This window comes from Primulina eburnea, chromosome 12, assembly GCF_022965805.1.
Source record: "Primulina eburnea isolate SZY01 chromosome 12, ASM2296580v1, whole genome shotgun sequence".
Lineage (NCBI taxonomy): Eukaryota > Viridiplantae > Streptophyta > Magnoliopsida > Lamiales > Gesneriaceae > Primulina > Primulina eburnea.
This window is the reverse complement of record NC_133112.1, coordinates 21,629,550-21,635,405: the sequence shown is the minus strand read 5'-3', so window position 1 is coordinate 21,635,405 and position 5,856 is coordinate 21,629,550.

Sequence of the window (5,856 nt, the reverse complement as noted above, 5' to 3'; positions counted from 1 at the left end):
GGAAAAACTTAAATCCTTTTTGCATCCCAAGCCTTGATTAAAGAGAAAGTTGTCTCCCAACCTTTCATCTCCCATGCATGCAATGTGACTTGGGCTTGTAACTATTACAAGGCCCATGGACTTTATTTAATTGTCTCAAACACATTTGAACCCATTTAAAGTTTACTTGATTTTACTCAAGTCCACTAGTTTAATAATTATTTCTAATTGGGCTCTACAAGGCCCAATGTTATTTAATTAATTCAACACTTGAATTAATTTAATTACTTGAACTCTACTAGGCCCACTAGTATTTAATGAATTCAACACTTGAATTAATTTAATTTAGTCCATAATAATGTTTATGAAAATCACAATTTTCAAATACATTTTTCATTTGGACAACTTTTAATTTAAGAACACATTCATAAATTAAAAGTTACATTTCTCTCATAGAAGTCATACTTCTATTTTTCTTATTCTTATAAACTCATTTATAAGCCGTTCAACACATTGAACTAATTTACTTCTCAACGGGATCTAGATAGCTAGTACTTGTGTGGCCCTCAATGGTTCATTGATACAACTAGCCGTGGGTTCACATCTCCATGTGATTCGGACTAAACATGTCCTTATATGAACATACCCCAATTGCTCCATTCTTACTTATCAACTCCTTGATAACAAGAACATCAGAACTCAAGTCTGATAGTATCCAACCAATCATGTTAAACGCCTAGCAGCATCGCTTACATGATTCCCTAGGTATCAAATGATAGTGCCTGAAAGAACCATTCAATTATGGTTAGCGTACAGTAAGGTCCCTTCAACTCATATATCTCGACCGATTCGACAACCATTGGTATATCGAGAGTTGTCAATGAATCGATACTATGTGTCATGTCGTAGTTGCATCGATGGTGTAATATATGAAACCCCTTTCATAATTACCGCGATATTCTGATCAGAGATTTCAACCTACATACACATGAGAACACATAGGATATCCATACCCGAAGGTAAGCGGTGAATCCCCGACTACAACGCATCGACTCCTATATGTTTCGACAGAACACCCAACCTTGCCACCTGATGACCCCATGAGAGACGGTAAACAAGTCAAATTGTAATTCTAGCACATAGAGTCTCAATGTTGTCCCGGGTCATAAGGACTAATGGTGTACAACCATAAACTAGGACTTTTCCACTCGATAAGTGAGAACCACTTGGAAAGTCCTTTATGGAGGGTTGTTCAGTGCACTCTACCAGGAGCACCTATCTGCATGCTCGGACATCACAATGTCCACTACCAATGAAACATGGTACTCACATCGCCGATACTAGTCTCGAACTCGAGCGGCCTATATCCTTCTTAGCGGCGGCTGAATCAACTAGGAACTGTTTAGAATATGAATCCAGAGGTTGACTTCGATTCATCGATATCGCTTCGGAAGCTAGAGTCGGTATAGCCTTCCAATTTCAGTTCTCCACCCCCATAGACCAAGAACAACTTATTGGTCCTTCTCAAATACTTGAGGATGTCTTTCACAGCTTTCCAGTGTGGAAGACCAGGGTTGGATTGATATATACTCACTACACTTAGTGCAAAAGCCACGTCAGGACGTGTAGATATCATCCCATACACGATGCTACCAATCGCAGATGCGTAAGGAATGCTTGTCATCGCCGCTATCTCTGCATCAGTCTTGGGAGACATAGACTTGTATAGGGACACGCCATGACACATTGGTAGATGTCCTCTCTTGGATTCATCCATCGAGAACCGCTTCACGATGGTATCAATGTATGTGGACTGGGTGAGACCAAGCAATCTTTTTGATATATCTCTATAAATCTGTATTCCCAATACAAAAGATGCTTCACCCAAGTCCTGCATCGAGAACTTACTCGCTAACCATATCTTAGTTGATTGCAACATCTCTACATCATTCCCAATGAGTAGAATGTCATCAACATAAAGCACAAGGAATGTCACAGCACTCCCACTGACCTTCTTATACACACAGGGTTCTTCAGGATTCTTAGCAAAACCAAACTCTTTGATTGTACTATCGAATATGAGGTTCCAACTCCTAGATGCCTACTTTAGACCATAAATAGATCTTTGAAGTTTGCATATCATATGCTCACTTCCGATAGATGTGAACCCTTCGGGTTGAGACATGTAAATCTCTTCCTTAATATCCCCATTAAGAAAAGGCTGTCTTAACATCCATCTGCCATATATCATAGTCAAACCATGCAGCTATGGCTAGAAAAATCCTTATGGACTTGAACATTGCCACTGGAGAAAAGGTTTCCTCAAAGTCAACTCCTTGTCTTTGAGTATATCCTTTAGCCACCAATCGCGCTTTGAAGGTCAATACCTTCCCATCCGCCCCAAGTTTCCTCTTGTAAATCCATTTACACCCTATGGGAAAAATTCCCTCAGGTGGATCCATGAGATTCTACACTTGGTTCGAATGCATGGAATTCATCTCAGTTTCCATCGATTCAAGCCACTTGGATGAATCGGCATCAGATAACGCTTCCTTGAAGGTCCTTGGATCACATCCATGGATAGGCTCATCATGGCCCTCTTCAAGAAGCAGACCATACCTCATAGGTGGTCTCGAGACTCTCTCGGAGCTTCGAGGAGCTTGTATCTCCTCTCTTGGCTCTTCGGGTGTGGGTTCTATAATTGAGGGTGTCTCTCGAACCTCTTCGAGTTCTATCATCTCCCCTTTTCTATATAATAGAAATTCTTTTTCCAAAAAAGTTGCATTCTTAGAAACAAACACCTTTGTTTCTTGGGGATGATAGAAGTAGTATCCAACCGAATTCTTTGGATATCCCACAAAGTAACATAAAATGGATCGACTATCCAATTTAGCTCCCACTACCTGCTTCATATAAGCAGGGCACCCCCATATTCTAAGATAAGAATATTTAGGAGGCTTACCCATCCATATCTCATATGGTGTCTTGTCAACTGCCTTTGAATGGACATTGTTCAGCAACAGTGCCGCTGTCTCAAGCGCACATCCCCAAAAAGATGGCGGCAACTCCGTGAACCCCATCATAGACCAAACCATGTCCATCAAAGTCCGGTTACGATGTTCCGAAACACCATTCAACTATGGTGTAGCAGGCGGAGTCCACTGCGAGAGAATCCCATTCTCCCTAAGATGTTCTTGGAACTCGGCACTCAATTACTCACCACCTCGATCCGATCGAAGTGTCTTGGTGCTTCGTCCCAACTGTTTCTCTACTTCACTTCTGAATTCTTTGAACCTTTAAAAGGCTTCAGACTTGTATTTCGTCAAATACACATACCCATACCTCGAAAATTCATCGGTAAAGGTGATGAAGTAGGCATGTCCATGCTTAGTGGTGATGCTAAGCGGACCGCACACATCGGTATGGATCAAATCCAATAACCCTTTGGCTCGCTCCACATGGCCCTTAAAGGGAATTTTGATCATCTTTCCTTTCAGACATGATTCACAAGTCGTGAGAGCATTAATATCAGACATATCAAACATGCCTACTCCCACTAGCTTGTTCATCCTTCTTAAGGAAATATGTCCTAATCGAGCATGCCATAATTGTGCCGAATTTAGAGTATCTTGTTTGCGCTTGTTTGTTGTTGTTATAGTTTGGACATTGTTAAGTGGAATATATTTTAATTTTAAGGTGTAAAGATCGTTTTCAAGTCCTCCGGTACCAATTAAACATTCGTTCTTGTAAATGTTGCAAACAACTTTGCTAAATAAACAAGAAAATCCATCTTTATCAAGCATAGAATTGAAATAATGTTTTTCACCAAGTCTGGTACAAACAAAAATCTCTTAAAACAAACTTAAAATCATTGTTCAAATGCAAGTAAACATCTCCCACAGCCTTGGCAGCAACCCTTGCTCCATTGCCCATCCTCCAGAAGGTCTCACCTTCCCTGAGCCTCCTACTTCTTTCCATCAGCTGCAAATCATTACAGAGATGTGAGCCACAGCCGGTATCCAATACCCAAGAAGTAGAGTTAATTGAAATGTTTACTTCAATATAGAACATACCGTTTCCAGACCTCTTATAGGCAAGATATTCCCTGCATTTACACCTCCAATGTCCAGGCTTCTTGCAGTGATGACAGATGTCAACAGTTTTGTCAGCCTTCACTGGTGTGGCTGCCACAACGGGACCCGGAGCCTGCCTCTTCAAGGGCACGTTCTTCTTGGGACGTTGGAAAGAACACTTCTTTCCCTTCCCAGGTGGACCGGTCTTCGTACCAGATGAAGAGCCCACATAAAGAACCGGCTTCTCTTTCTTGATAGTGGACTCAAAAGTCACAAGCATATTCACCAACTCCTCAAGGGTCGACTTGTGGGGACCCGGACGCTAATCATCTTCTTACTCATTATTGGGATTTAATTATCAGTTCTGATAAACAGGGTCAAATTTTTTTTTTCTTTTTAAAATGTAACTGCGGAAGGTAATGGAATCTACACAATATACATCTCTGTATAAAAACTACAGTTCAGTAGAAAAGTACAATACTGTACAACCTAAGTCTAAGGTTCAATTACTAAATTCAAGTAATAAACCAAGTCTGCTACAAGTCCGGAATCACCACGCTAACTCGTCTTCTCTCATCGTCATCTCGACCCTGATCCAGCCCCACCTGTTGTCATGCACACATACAAAACAAGACAACAGCCGGATAACTCCGGTGAGAATAAATCCCAGTATAAAACATGGTAAACATGCATATACACATAATGATTCATGGAACGTGCTGTCATGAATAAAAGCAAAGACAATAGTAATAGATTTCATCATCTATGAACTCTAATCTAACTAAACATGCAATTCAAATAAGATAAACATGCATGTAAATAGTCTAAATCATGAAACATGCTGTCATGACTGAAAGTAATAACAATAGGTTCCATAGTCTATGAAACCAATTCATCTACGCATGCTGTTCTAATCAAATCATGTCTAGACTTGACTCAACTATAACTCTAGGGATCCCGGGGTGAATAAGACGTCACTGGCTGTCACCTGCCCAACCACTCGGGGCGACTGTACGTCTTATTCCTAGACTCCGGTCCGAGCTGTATCGACGGCTGGCAATAGGAGTAATGGCTACTCCTAAGTTGAGATACACCGAACGTCTAGAAGTCTGACAATGGCTGTCAAGACTTTCCTATCTTAAATGCAATGAATAACAATCTGTAAACAAAGCATAATCATATTCATAACTGAATATCACAATTATCTTACATGCTTGAATACAATTCTATAATCAAAGCATAATCAGGTAACAATATAAACAATAATCTAGTATGTGATTTTATTGGGAAACTCAAATTAATCTAATTTGAGTTATGCTTCCCGAATATCACATGAATTATACCTTTGTCGTCCCTGTCTGACGAATAAGATGACCTGTATTCAACTCTGTCCATATCAATCTGAAATGACAATATCGAATACAATGTATCAGTACATAACTCAATACACAATCTGTTCTGATCAATACTCAACTCAGTACATATTCTGATCAATATCTGAATAAGATACAATCTGATCCATATCAATAATATCACAATCTAATCGAAGTCATATCTGAATCTGATTAATCTAAATCAATACTGAATCTGATCAATCTAAATCAACTGATGTTTCGACGGCATAATAATACAATCTGAATAACCCCGTCAATCTGAACATCACAAATATAATACTGGAACTCATAATCTGTGTCAACATAATTCATACTCTGAATATTAACACAATTCTGATATAGAATCTCAGTCAATAACTTTCAAAAATCATAACAATTACCGAAACGGTCTGTTCTTTAATCTGACTTCA